The sequence below is a fragment of the Pseudophryne corroboree genome, chromosome 3 (genome assembly GCF_028390025.1).
Source record: "Pseudophryne corroboree isolate aPseCor3 chromosome 3, aPseCor3.hap2, whole genome shotgun sequence".
NCBI lineage: Eukaryota > Metazoa > Chordata > Amphibia > Anura > Myobatrachidae > Pseudophryne > Pseudophryne corroboree.
In genome coordinates this window covers 748,950,576-748,964,239 of record NC_086446.1, presented here as the reverse complement: position 1 = coordinate 748,964,239, position 13,664 = coordinate 748,950,576, and the positions used below count along the sequence as shown (strand labels likewise).

Below are 13,664 nucleotides of genomic sequence, written 5' to 3'. Positions count from 1 at the left end.
GAGATAGTATACTCGTAACTAGTATGACTATAAAGAAAGAAAAAAAAAACACGGTTAGGTGGTATATACAATTATGGACGGGCTGCCGAGTGCCGACACAGAGGTAGCCACAGCCGTGAACTACCGCACTGTACTGTGTCTGCTGCTAATATATAGACTGGTTGATAAAGAGATAGTATACTCGTAACTAGTATGTATGTATAAAGAAAGAAAAAAAAACCACGGTTAGGTGGTATATACAATTATGGACGGGCTGCCGAGTGCCGACACAGAGGTAGCCACAGCCGTGAACTACCGCACTGTACTGTGTCTGCTGCTAATATAGACTGGTTGATAAAGAGATAGTATACTCGTAACTAGTATGTATGTATAAAGAAAGAAAAAAAAACCACGGTTAGGTGGTATATACAATTATGGACGGGCTGCCGAGTGCCGACACAGAGGTAGCCACAGCCGTGAACTACCGCACTGTACTGTGTCTGCTGCTAATATATAGACTGGTTGATAAAGAGATAGTATACTCGTAACTAGTATGTATGTATAAAGAAAGAAAAAAAAACCACGGTTAGGTGGTATATACAATTATGGACGGGCTGCCGAGTGCCGACACAGAGGTAGCCACAGCCGTGAACTACCGCACTGTACTGTGTCTGCTGCTAATATATAGACTGGTTGATAAAGAGATAGTATACTCGTAACTAGTATGTATGTATAAAGAAAGAAAAAAAAACCACGGTTAGGTGGTATATACAATTATGGACGGGCTGCCGAGTGCCGACACAGAGGTAGCCACAGCCGTGAACTACCGCACTGTACTGTGTCTGCTGCTAATATAGACTGGTTGATAAAGAGATAGTATACTCGTAACTAGTATGACTATAAAGAAAGAAAAAAAAAACACGGTTAGGTGGTATATACAATTATGGACGGGCTGCCGAGTGCCGACACAGAGGTAGCCACAGCCGTGAACTACCGCACTGTACTGTGTCTGCTGCTAATATAGACTGGTTGATAAAGAGATAGTATACTACTAATATTATATATACTGGTGGTCAGGTCACTGGTCACTAGTCACACTGGCAGTGGCACTCCTGCAGCAAAAGTGTGCACTGTTTAATTTTAATATAATATTATGTACTCCTGGCTCCTGCTATAACCTATAACTGGCACTGCAGTGCTCCCCAGTCTCCCCCACAATTATAAGCTGTGTGAGCTGAGCACAGTCAGATATATATATACATTGATGCAGCACACTGGGCTGAGCAGTGCACACAGATATGGTATGTGACTGAGTCACTGTGTGTATCGTTTTTTTCAGGCAGAGAACGGATATATTAAATAAAACAAACAACTGCACTGTCTGGTGGTCACTGTGGTCGTCAGTCACTAAACTCTGCACTCTCTTCTACAGTATCACAGCCTCAGGTCAATCTCTCTCTCTCTCTCTCAACCCTAATCTAAATGGAGAGGACGCCAGCCACGTCCTCTCCCTATCAATCTCAATGCACGTGTGAAAATGGCGGCGACGCGCGGCTCCTTATATAGAATCCGAGTCTCGCGATAGAATCCGAGCCTCGCGAGAATCCGACAGCGTCATGATGACGTTCGGGCGCGCTCGGGTTAACCGAGCAAGGCGGGAAGATCCGAGTCGCTCGGACCCGTGAAAAAAAACATGAAGTTCGGGCGGGTTCGGATTCAGAGAAACCGAACCCGCTCATCTCTAGCTGAAAATGGCGGCGACACGCGGCTCCTTATATAGAATCCGAGTCTCGCGATAGAATCCGAGCCTCGCGAGAATCCGACAGCGTCATGATGACGTTCGGGCGCGCTCGGGTTAACCGAGCAAGGCGGGAAGATCCGAGTCGCTCGGACCCGTGAAAAAAAACATGAAGTTCGGGCGGGTTCGGATTCAGAGAAACCGAACCCCGCTCATCTCTATATATATGTCAGTGTTCTTGCCCTCATGTTCCCTCTAACTCCCACTCAGCATCCCTGCCCTTACCCTCCCTCTAACTCCCCCTCAGCACCCCTGCCTTCACCCTCCCTATAACTCGTCAGTGTCCCTGCCCTCACGCTCACCATAACTCCCCATTAGCATCCCTGCCTTCACCCTCCCTCTATCTCCCCCTCAGCATCACTGCTCTCACCCTCCCTCTAACTCCTCACCAGTGTTCCTGCTCCCACGCTCCCTCCTACTCAATGTCAGCGACCCTACCTTCACCCTCCTATCTTCCCGTCAGCATCCTTAACTCACCCTCCCTCTAACTTCCCGTCAGCGTCCCTGGCCTCACCCTGCCTTTAACTTCCCGTCAGCATCCCTGCACTCACCCTCTCTCTAACATCCCGTCAGCGTCCCTGGCCTCACCCTCCTATCTTCCCGTCAGCGTCCCTGGCCTCACCCTCACACTTCCTATAACTCCCAATCAGCCTCCCTGCCCTCACACTTCCTATAACTCCCCTCAGCAGTGGCGTAAGTTCGTCCTAGACGCCCGGAGGCAATATAAATACAGGTGCCCCCCTATATAGAGGCAAAAAAATAAAATTTTATATATATATATATATATATATATATATTATATACACATACACACACACCACACCAATATTGATCCTGCAGGCTATATATATATAGGCAGAATGAGGGGTCATTGTATATATGAGGCGGGATGAGGCAGAATGGGGGTCATTGTATATATGACAAAAATGCAGATTTATTAAACGGGCATTGAAACGTTGCACTACTTCAATTGGTGTCAGTGTGCAAATCATTGGAGTGCCGCAACACCTCTATTTTGCTAAACTACTTTGCTGTGAGGGCACCCAATGTATTAGTCTATTATGTGGCTGTGCCAGACCCCTACCTCTATCTATATATACAAACATACATACAGTATACTGGCAGTGCACTTATACAGGGAGAAAGGGAGCATAGATGGATACCTTGTGTAGTGAAAGAAGGCTCTTCTCTCCTCCCCAATTACCGGAGGCAGAGCGCAATTAGGAAGTGGAATCCAAGGCAAGCGTGGTACCAGCTCTTAAACACCGCCTCGCATGTGTGTCCATCCATACCGTCCCCCCCTTCCCCACAGCAGCGGGGCAACGGTAGCAGCAGCTCCTCTCCTGCCTCCCACAGCAGGCGCGCACCAGCGTACTCTCCTGGGGTTTGCGCTGTAGTGGCGGCTTACAGGAATGAGTCAGTTCAGTGACGTAACTAGAAATTTTTCTCCCCCAAGCCAAAAAATTATTCCCCCCCCCCCCCCTCCATAATTGGCAGTATAGGGTGTGTGGCTTCGTTGGGATGGGCGTGGCTTACCATAAAGGGGCGTGACATTGCAGGAAAAGACTGCGTTATACCCCAGTTTTCCAACCTGCACGCCCAGACGGGAAAGAAAAATAATCCTGATTCATGCCCCTTACATTATTTGTAATTTTTCCTCCTTATAGTAATGCCCAGTATACATTATGCCACATACTGCAGTGGCCCTTAGATATTATGCCACACACAATAATGCACATGACACAATATGCACACACCATAATGCCCCAGACACATTATGCCACACACCGTAATGCCCCCGACACATTATGACATGAATCGCAATGCCCGTTATACATTATGCTACACACTGCAATGCCCCTGATACATTATACCACACACCGTAATGCCTGTGACACATTATGACAGGAATCACAATGCCCATTATACATTATGCTACACACTGCAATGCCCTTGATACATTATAGCACATACAATGTCTTTGACACAGTATAACACACACCACAATGAGCCTGAGACATTATACCACATATCACATGCCCGCGATATAGTATACCATACACCGTAATGCCCGACACATTATGACACACACCGCAATGTCCGTGATACATTATGCCACACACCGTAATGCCCATTACACATTAAGTTCTACAGTAAGGCTTCTAATTACTTTTAAATTACCTGCTCGTTGCCAGGGGTTTCATGCTCTTGGTTCCATGCACGGTGCCAGGGGTTTTCATGCTCAGGGTGTCATGCTTGTTGCCAGGGGTTTCATGCACTGGGTGTCATGCTCGTTGCCAGCGGTTCCATGCACGGTGCCAGGGGATTTCATGCTCAGGGTGTCATGCTCGTTGCCAGGGGGTTCATGCACTGGGTGTCATGCTCGTTGCTAGGGGGTAGTGCTTGTTGCTAGGGCCGTGCTCCCAGTGCCACATATGCCCCCAGTGCCAGATATTCCCCCACAGTGTCAGGTATATGCCTCCAGTGCCAGGTACATGCCCCCAGTGCCAAATATACCCCCCCTCCAGTGCCACATATGCCCCCTCAGTGCCTGCTCCCCCCAGTGCCAAATATTCCACCACAGTGCCACATATGCCCCCTCAGTGCCTACTCCCCCACAGTGCCAGCTATATGCCCCCAGTGCCTGATATTCCTCCACAGTGCCAGGCATATGCCCCCAGTGCCAGATATTCCCCCCACAGGGCCAGGTATATGCCCCCAGTGCCAGATCTTCCCCCACAGTGCCAGGTGTATGCCCCCAGTGCCAGATATTCCCCCACAGGGCCAGGTATATGCCCCCAGTGCCAGATCTTCCCCCCACAGTGCCAGGTATATGCCCCCAGTGCCAGATATTCCCCCACAGGGCCAGGTATATGCACCCAGTGCCAGGTATATGCCCCCAGTGCCAGATATTCCCCCACAGGGCCAGGTATATGCCCCCAGTGCCAGATCTTCCCCCACAGTGCCAGGTATATGCCCCCAGTGCCAAATATATCCCTCTCCCAAGTGCCACATATGCCCCCCGCCCCAGTGCCAGGTATATGCCCCCCAGTGCCAGGTATATGCCCCCCAGTGCCAGGTCTTCCCCCACAGTGCCAGGTATATGCCCCCCAGTGCCAGGTGTATGCCCCCCAGTGCCAGGTCTTCACCCCCAGTGCCAGGTATATGCCCCCCAGTGCCAGGTATATGCCCCCCAGTGCCAGGTCTTCCCCCACAGTGCCATGTATATGCCCCCCAGTGCCAGGTATATGCCCCCCAGTGCCAGGTCTTCCCCCCCAGTGCCAGGTATATGCCCCCCAGTGCCAGGTATATGCCCCCCAGTGCCAGGTCTCCCCCCCTCGTGCCAGGTATATGCCCCCCAGTGCCAGGTATATGCCCCCAGTGCCTGCCCCCCCCCTTGTGTTGGAGGGACACGGAGCGCATAGAGCGTCTCTCCTGTGTCCCTCCCTGGCTCTCTCCCCCGGCTGGTCTAATACAGGAAGTGCCGGTTCGTGAGCCAATCAGAGCTCACGAACGGCACTTCCTGTATTAGACCGCCGGGGGAGAGAGCCAGGGAGGGACACAGGAGAGACGCTCTATGCGCTCCGTGTCCCTCCAACACAGCAGGGAGGGAGACCGCAGATTGACATGCGGACGCTCGTCCGCATGTCAATCTGTGTAAAGTCAGTGGGCGCTGCGAGGCGCCCTCTTCAGGTTAGGAGCCCGGCGGCAGCCGACTCCGCTGCCTCCGGGACTTCCGCCCCTGCCCCTCAGTGTCCCTGCCCTCACACTCCCTGTCAGCGTCACTTCCCTCACCCTCCAACTCCCCCTCAGCATCACTGTCCCCACCCTCTCTCTCCTTCTAACTCCCGCTCAGCCTCACTGCTGTCACCCTCCCTCTAACTCCCCGTCAGCATTCCTGCCCTCACACTCCCTCTAGCGCTGTCTCTTTATGAGTTAAGGGAGGGATGGCGCAATATTATAGTTTGCAGGAGGGCGCCGAACACCCTAGCACCGGCCCTGTGCACACATATCACTCATTGCTGTCATGGCTAACAGGGGCGATTTATCCGAGTTGCAAAAAGCGTAGTATTTCTGACACAGCGCCGTTTGTGAACTGCTCTCGTGCTGCTGTGGTGAAGGTGTATCGTGACTGGACATATGGCACCATTGCGAATAACCGACGTGGAAACTGCAGAGCACCACGTGCCATTTATGGGGGTAATTCAGAGTTATTCGCAGCAGCAAATTTGTTAGCAGTTGGGCAAAACCATGTGCACTGCAGTGGGGGGGGGGGGGGGGGGGGGGGAGGGGGGGGGCAGATGTAACATCTGCAGAGAGAGTTAGATTTGGGTGGGGTGTGTTCAAACTGAAATCTAAATTGCAGTGTAAAAATAAAGCAGCCAGTATTTACCCTGCACTGAAACAAAATAACCCACCCAAATCTAACTCTCTCTGCACATGTTGCATCTGCCCCACCTGCAGTGCACATGGGGGGTCATTCCGACCCGTTCGCACACAGCGGTTCTTCGCTGCGGTGCGAACGGGTCGGAAATGCGCATGCACAGTGGATGCATTGTGTACGCGCGTTGTTGCCTGGCGACGATCGTCGCCGGGCAACGACGCCGCCAGCGAGAATTGTGATCGTAGCGGTGATCGCAAGAAGAGGGACAGGCGGGGGGCGTTCCTGGGCGGATACTCACCATTTTCCAGGTGTGGTGAGTCCAACACAGGCGTGTGGAGGTGTGTGGAGGGCGGATGTCTGAAGTCAGGACCGGGACCTTCATCGCTGGATCCGTCGCACTGGGTGAGTAACTGCAGCCCTGGTCTTGTTTTACTTGAAACTTTTTAGCATAGCAGGATTGCACAAGCGTTTGCAGCCCTGCTATGCTAAAATACACTCCCCCATAGGCGGCGTCAGGTTGATCGCACGAGCAGCAAAAAGTTGCTATGTGCGATCAACTCGGAATGACCCCCCCTATGTGATAGGTGAATGTCGGCTATGATGGTGCGTGAGAGTCAACCGACACGCTACAGGGGAGCAGCTCCCCATCAAAAAGAACCTGGGGGCTACCAGACGTGTGTCTAAAACTACAGTTCAGCCAATCTAGCTGCTGTGCGTGCTGCACACGTCGGTTACTCTGGCTATTAGCTGGTGGTCATAATAAGGTGACTCGATGTGTAATAATAATAATTCTCTGTGGCTGGAGACCCTGGCGGCCACGGCACTTAAGGGGTTAACCCTTAAGTGCCCAGAGCCATTCAAAGGACAATAGGCACTTGGCGCCACTTGTGAATGTATGCTGGCACTAGGTGCCATCTTTAAACGGTACAGGTGCTAGGCGCCGAGTGTTCAAAAATATTTAAAAAGTGTATTTTTTATGTATGTGCCGTGGTCCCAGACCTCTCTAGCAACCGCGTCAGTGAGGGTGACCCCTGGCATGCTGGCATGTGTGTGCGCCGGAGGAGAAGGGGCAGCTGCTGCAGCCGGGAGACCAGCTCCCGCTGCAGCGCTGTGTGTGCGCCACCGCTGGGGTCCGGGAGCGCCTCAGCGCTACGGAGGTGGACAGCTGCGGCAGCCGGGCTGCTGGGCTGCAGGAAGGTGCGCCGCTCACGGGGGACTGGGCTAGCCTACACCCTAAGTGGTGGAGGTGTGTGTAGGGTGTTCCACACAGTATTTCAGACTGCGGTCACTGCCGCTGCAGCGATGCAGTCTGAATTACTCCCACTGCTCCTTCCTCCTGTCCTTTACAGGAGTGAGCATACGTTTGGGGTTTTATGGTCCAAAGTGTTTTAGCAAGCATTGGGGGTCATTCCGAGTTGTTCGCTCGTTATATTTTTCTCGCAACGGAGCGACTGCGCCAAGTAAATTTGCTATGCATTTAGGTATTTTACTCATGGCATTACGAGGTTTTTTCTTCGTTCTGGTGATCGGACTGTGATTGACAGGAAGTGGGTGTTTCTGGGCGGAAACAGGCCGTTTTATGGGTGTGTGCGAAAAAACGCTGCCGTTTCTGGGAAAAATGCGGGAGTGGCTGGAGAAACGGGGGAGTGTCTGGGCGAACGCTGGGCGTGTTTGTGACGTCAAATCAGGAACGAAACTGACTGAACTGATCGCAGATGCCGAGTAAGTCTGGAGCTACTCAGAAACTGCTAAGAAGTGTCTATTCGCAATTCTGCTAATCTTTCGTTCGCAATTTTGATAAGCTAAGATTCACACCCAGTAGGCGGCGGCTTAGCGTGTGCAAAGCTGCTAAAAGCAGCTTGCGAGCGAACAACTCGGAATGAGGGCCACTCTTCTGAGTTTATTTCTCCATAAATAAAATTCATATCTTTTTTTTTTTATAGATGACACGTACAAGTTTAGTAAGAGCCCCTCTGGCTTCAGAGTGTCTGGACGAAGGGAGATTTTTGCAGCAGTAAGTGACATGTGAGTATGCTATCCTGACAGGGGAACCTGTAAACATACCTATTGCAGGTTGTTTCTTTTTACTGGTCTATCAAAATCCTGTTGCAACATTTATCACAAGTTAAATGCACTCACGTCAATGAAGTGACCTCCAATGACCACTCGGACACAAGAAAAACTGGTACTTATAACTGCATACCAAAGCTTGTTGACATCCAGTTTCAAATCAATTGCCAGCAGCTCTCAAAGGGATTCCTATTAAACTGCGGGCAAGTATAGTGTGAATTGCTGTTCTTTGTACTGAGAAACGTGAAATGAATAGAAAAGATTCCTGAAGAAGTCTGGCCTCTTTACAGATTTTCTAGTCTGAAATTGAGAATTGCTGGTAGATATTGGAACTTGGCAACATTTAGAGATATAGGAAACAAATTCTAACAAACATAAAATCCAGGAACTGAACACTCCGTTGGCTGTCGGTCCTTGTGTCTGGGTAGAGAACGAGGCAATTCTGTTTAAAACGCAGTTGGAGGTTATGTAACACTGGGGGATACAAAGTACAAAAGATTGGAATAAATTACTGAAAGAGAGAGAAGTTAAGATTTGTAGGTCTGTAAATCCTGGAGAGGGGTGCTGTGATTGGTGGGGTAACCAGGAGGTGGGTGCTGTGATTGGTGGGGTAACCAGGAGAGGGGAAGTTGTACAGCGCTGTATAGGTACAATTTGGTGCCTGAAACAAAACACACAGTTTAGATACCATGCAATTAGAACTTTTATAAATGCCTTCTGAAAGTGGTGTATTCAAAGTATGTAATAAACCAGTTCTATGAAATAACGTGGAAAGTACTGTATAGAATATATACCATTACCACTATACAATATTAAGGGATGCTAGAAGAGAACAAAATGTAATTATACCAACGTAGAATACATGACCTTCTGCGGCTCTGCATACCATCTTCACGTCACTCCAACTGCTAGATGCAGACTACACTCCTCATGGTAACTTGTGTATAGTGGAACCTGTTGGCAGAGTATTGCGGTGCTTGGTGTAGTGACGATAGTCCACACAGTTAATGAGTTAATAGCAAGCCGGTTTATTTGTAATACACACAGGTGACTTGGGTATGCTTCAATAGTAGGCAGTTAGCCTCTTTATAATATACAGAGTAACACAGTGGGAAAATTTACTAAGATGGGAGTTCTATTTTAGATGGGATGTTGTCCATAGCAACCAATCAGATTCTACTTCTCATTTATCTAGCACCTTCTAGAAGTTAATACCTGGAATCTGATTGGTTGCTATGGGCAATCTTAAATAGAATTCCCATCTTAGTAAATTTACCCCAGTGTATTGGTGGTACTTATCAGTATGCTGAAGTGGCTGCGGTATGACAGCAGGGGATGGCTCCAGTCAGGGCCGGTGCAAGATCATTTGGCACCCTAGGCAAAACTCCTGACCCCCCCCCCACACACACACACACCCTCTTAGATGAAAAAGTGTGGAGGTGATAGATTTATGTCAGTGTTCAACTCCTTCTCACCATGCTGGCACTGTGCGGTGACCTCTGGTGGGCTTGTTCCAGTGGACCTCTCGCAGCTGGTGCCACTGTGATTGGTCAGTGAATTTGGGGGCGTGTGGGAGAGCAGTAGTGTATCTGCAGGGTACAGTGTGTACAGTGGGGGTCATTCCGAGTTGATTGCTCGCTGCCGATTTTCGCAGCGCAGCGATCAGGTATCTACTGCGCATGCACTGCAATGCGCACGCGCGTCATACGGGTACAAAGCAGATTGTTGCTGGGTGATGGATTTAACGAAGAATCCATTCGCACAGCCGATCGCAAGGAGATTGATAGGAAGAAGGCATTTATGAGTGACAACTGACCGTTTTCTGGGAGTGTTTGGAAAAACGCAGGCGTGTCCGGGCATTTGCTGAGCGGGTGTCTGACGTCAATTCCGGGACCAAAAAGACTGAAGTGATCGCAGCGGCTGAGTAAGTTCAGATCTACTCAGAAACTGCACAAAATGTTTTTGTAGGGCTCGGCTGCACAGGCATTCGCACACACGCAAAGTGAAAATATACTCCCCCGTGGGCGGCGACTATGCGTTTGCACGGCTGCTAAAAGTAGCTAGCGAGTGATCAACTCGGAATGACCCCCAGTGGGCGCTGCTGCTGACTCTGGCGCTACTGAAGAATTTTTAGAAGGGACAGAGGATATTGCCCATACTTTATAACCTGTCTATTAGCAACAAATAGACAAAAGAACACTTTAGTGTTGTATGTTATGTGAAAAATGAAAGCGATACAATGCTGCACCTTTTGTTCAAAATTCACTTTCAAGCTTTTAACTCCACAATAGCCACCAATGCAATAATTGATTGTTAAGAAATTTCTGTCAAGCTTGAAAGCACATTTAACTCCACATTATAGATGTAATAACTCTTTTTTTCAGAAATTGGAATAAAACCATGTCCAGCTCACAAAACAGTCATATAAATAAAACATCTTCCTGCAGAGCTAAGAATACTCACATTAGGTTGGCTTCCAGTGGTCAGATGAGCTCCCCTTTAAAAACTGCTGGCCTGTAATCACTTGCCTGTAAAGGGAACAGAGGTGTTCCGTATAAAATATGCATTCCTTCTGACCTTTTACGCGTGAATAAAATTGGAAGTTTTTAAGAGTACTGGCAACTTTAAACTTTTGTGTCATTAACTATTGCATTTGGGATGGTACTTTATTGAAGAGGAGAAAGAACAAATATTACACACACTGTATAAACTTTGTCTTTGTTGGATACTTTTTGAAACCGTATTTGATAAAGTGTGTCTGCATGGGACAAATAATTTTGTTTATTTATAGGATGGTATTTTGGAGCTGGTCATAGTATTTTGCATATAAATAAGTGCATTTCCCATTAGTTTTGAACTGGATGCAATAGGGTGGCAGCTGGCACTTCCTAATGCCACTGAAGTACACAGTGGCAGATCCAGAGAAAAATGACTGGGGGGACACCATGATAGGGGAAGGGTGCTATTTGCGTGCGCCAAAGGTGTACACACCCCTGGAAAAGTGGGTGTGGTCTCGTTCCAAGGTGAATGGCCTCAAAGGGAATGTCATATCCACATGACTGGGTAAGAGTGATGCCTTGAAGAGGCAGAGAGTGACAGGAGAGAGGGCAATGGGAAGCTTGTGATGAGGCAGATGATGAGACATTTATTGGCGGGGAGATAGTGGGAGACTGAGGAGCAATGGGTGACAGAAGAGGGTGACAGTGAGAGGCAGCAGATGACGCCAGAGAATGGGTAACAAAGGGATGCAGTGGTTGCTGCCAGGGAATGGGTGACACGAGAGAGAGGTGACGTGGAGAGATAGTGGGAGAGTGGCCGTGGGTGACAGGAAAGGGTGACGGGGAAAGGCACTGGATGACAGGGAGAAGGTGATAGGGAGAGGCAGTGGGGGATGGAGAGAAGCACAGGATGATGGTGAGAGGTGCTAACATTACATGGAACAAACAGGTAATTCATGTATAACTCGTGGAGGTATAGTTGGCATGGGGTTCCAATACTAACTGGGTGAAAATATGAGGAGAGTGGTTATAAGAGTTAGTGGTCATGAATACCAGTAACCACAGTCTAAAAGGTACATAAGTATTTTTTATACGGTAAGAAAATTATTAAAAATATTCTAATACCATTCATAAGGGTTCTCTATCGCAGGTTAATTTTAGGAGAGAGATGTATTGTACAGTATGTGTCCCAGAAACTTCATTTGTTTCTTTATTATTTTTAATTTGATAAAGTTCTGTTGTTACAGTAATTGGCCCTTCACACTGGCAGATAAAGCAGAACGATATGAACGTTCTCGTTCATAAATGAACGAGAACTCATTCATATCGTTCTGTGTGTAGGCACCAGCGATGAACGATGCACGGCCCGCGCTCGTTAATCGTTGGTGCCCCGTCGCTTATGCATGCAGGCTAATATGGACGACCTCGTCCATATTCACCTGCACTGCTATGGAGCCGGGTGACGGGGGGAGTGAAGAAACTTCACTCCCCCCGTCACTGCCCCGTCCCCGCCGCCGCCGGGTTGCCCGTATCCGCCGTCGGGCAGCTCGTCGGCGGATCGGTATGTGTGTAGGGCCCATAAGAGTGATGGTAATTATATCGTTTTGGGCAAATTTAGCTGAAGGAATAGACAATGCAGGACAACAAAACCTTATCTGTGTGCCTGCATATATATGTGAAGATACAGGAGCTGGTGGTGCGGCACCTGCAGAATTTGAGGAGTAGGTGATGGTGGGTACACACTGGTAGATATATCTGCCGATCAATTGATCGGCAGATATATCTATGGACGGATCGGGCAGTGTGCTGTGCATACACACTGTCCGATCCATCGGGGACTGACGTCATAGACTGGGCGGGTGTGTACACACGCCCGCCCAGTTCAGCTGTCAATTACCGCTGGCCGCTGCAGCATGTGTACGGGCGGTCAGCCGACCGCCCATACACACACAGCGGGGTGCCAATATATCAGTAGATATATTGGCCGTCGGCTGTGCTGCGGGGCCGACGCGATACGTCTGTGAACGACAGAGTTCACAGACGTATCGGCCGTACACACTGGCCGACGGACCCGCGATATATCGGCTGTTCAAGAGAACGGCCGATATATCGGCCAGTGTGTACCCACCTTGAGGTAGCAGCAGTTCTTACGCTCCTCTGTACAGAGAGTGAGACCGAGCTCTGCCGATGAGAGGTCCCTGCAGCACCGCGGTCGCGATCGCGATCGCAGTTGCGGTTTGTATTGAGACAGAGACACAGCTGTCTCTGTCTCTGCAAAAAGAAAATTGGCTGATCAGGGGGGGTTCTGGATATTCAGGACCCCCCCCCTGCATGCGCCACTGGCAGTGTCTGGACAACCAAGAGCAGCACTTACTTTACAGAGTGCGGGGGAGCCAGCAGCAGCCTGATTGCACTGAAAACATTATTTCTGCCTATGGATGAGCATACTTACTCAGAAAGGGGGCTTGTGAGGTGCTCTGGTGGGTGGGAGCAGGTTGTCCTGCTCTTTCTTCTCTTGTGTGCTCCTTTCTCCGCTCCCCACTCCTGCCTGCCCCTGCAGCACCTTCTCTTTCTGGAAGGTGGAAAAGGATCTGTCCCCTCCTAGAGGCAACTCGGGGGTTTCGAATACCTCAGCGTCCGGAACAGAGTCTACGCCGGACACATGAAGGCTGCTGAGGTAACCTGCTGGCTGCTGCACTATCAAGCTGTGCTGTCCGCGGACCTGCAATAGAGTGACAGAGGCAGCATTTTGAATGCAGCACTAGCTGCGATTGGCTCACAGCTAGTGCTGCATTCAAAATGCCGCCTCTGTCACTCTATTGCAGGTCAGCGGGCAGCACAGCTTGACACGAAGACAAATTCTCACCCCTGCCACTGCTGCTCCTCAGTGCAATGACGTGACCCGCCACTACAGCTCCGCCCTCCTCACTGTAGC

The 13,664-nt window shown here is 49.7% G+C and overlaps 1 long non-coding RNA gene across 1 annotated transcript in view; it reads left to right on the top strand.

The window, feature by feature from the left end:
* Positions 1 to 13,664, top strand: part of LOC135058228 (uncharacterized) — a 137,933-nt gene that overhangs the window by 79,725 nt on the left and 44,544 nt on the right. The window contains exon 2 of the long non-coding RNA XR_010244694.1: positions 8,105 to 8,186. This is a non-coding gene — a long non-coding RNA (uncharacterized LOC135058228). The remainder of the gene's footprint in view (positions 1 to 8,104; positions 8,187 to 13,664) is intronic.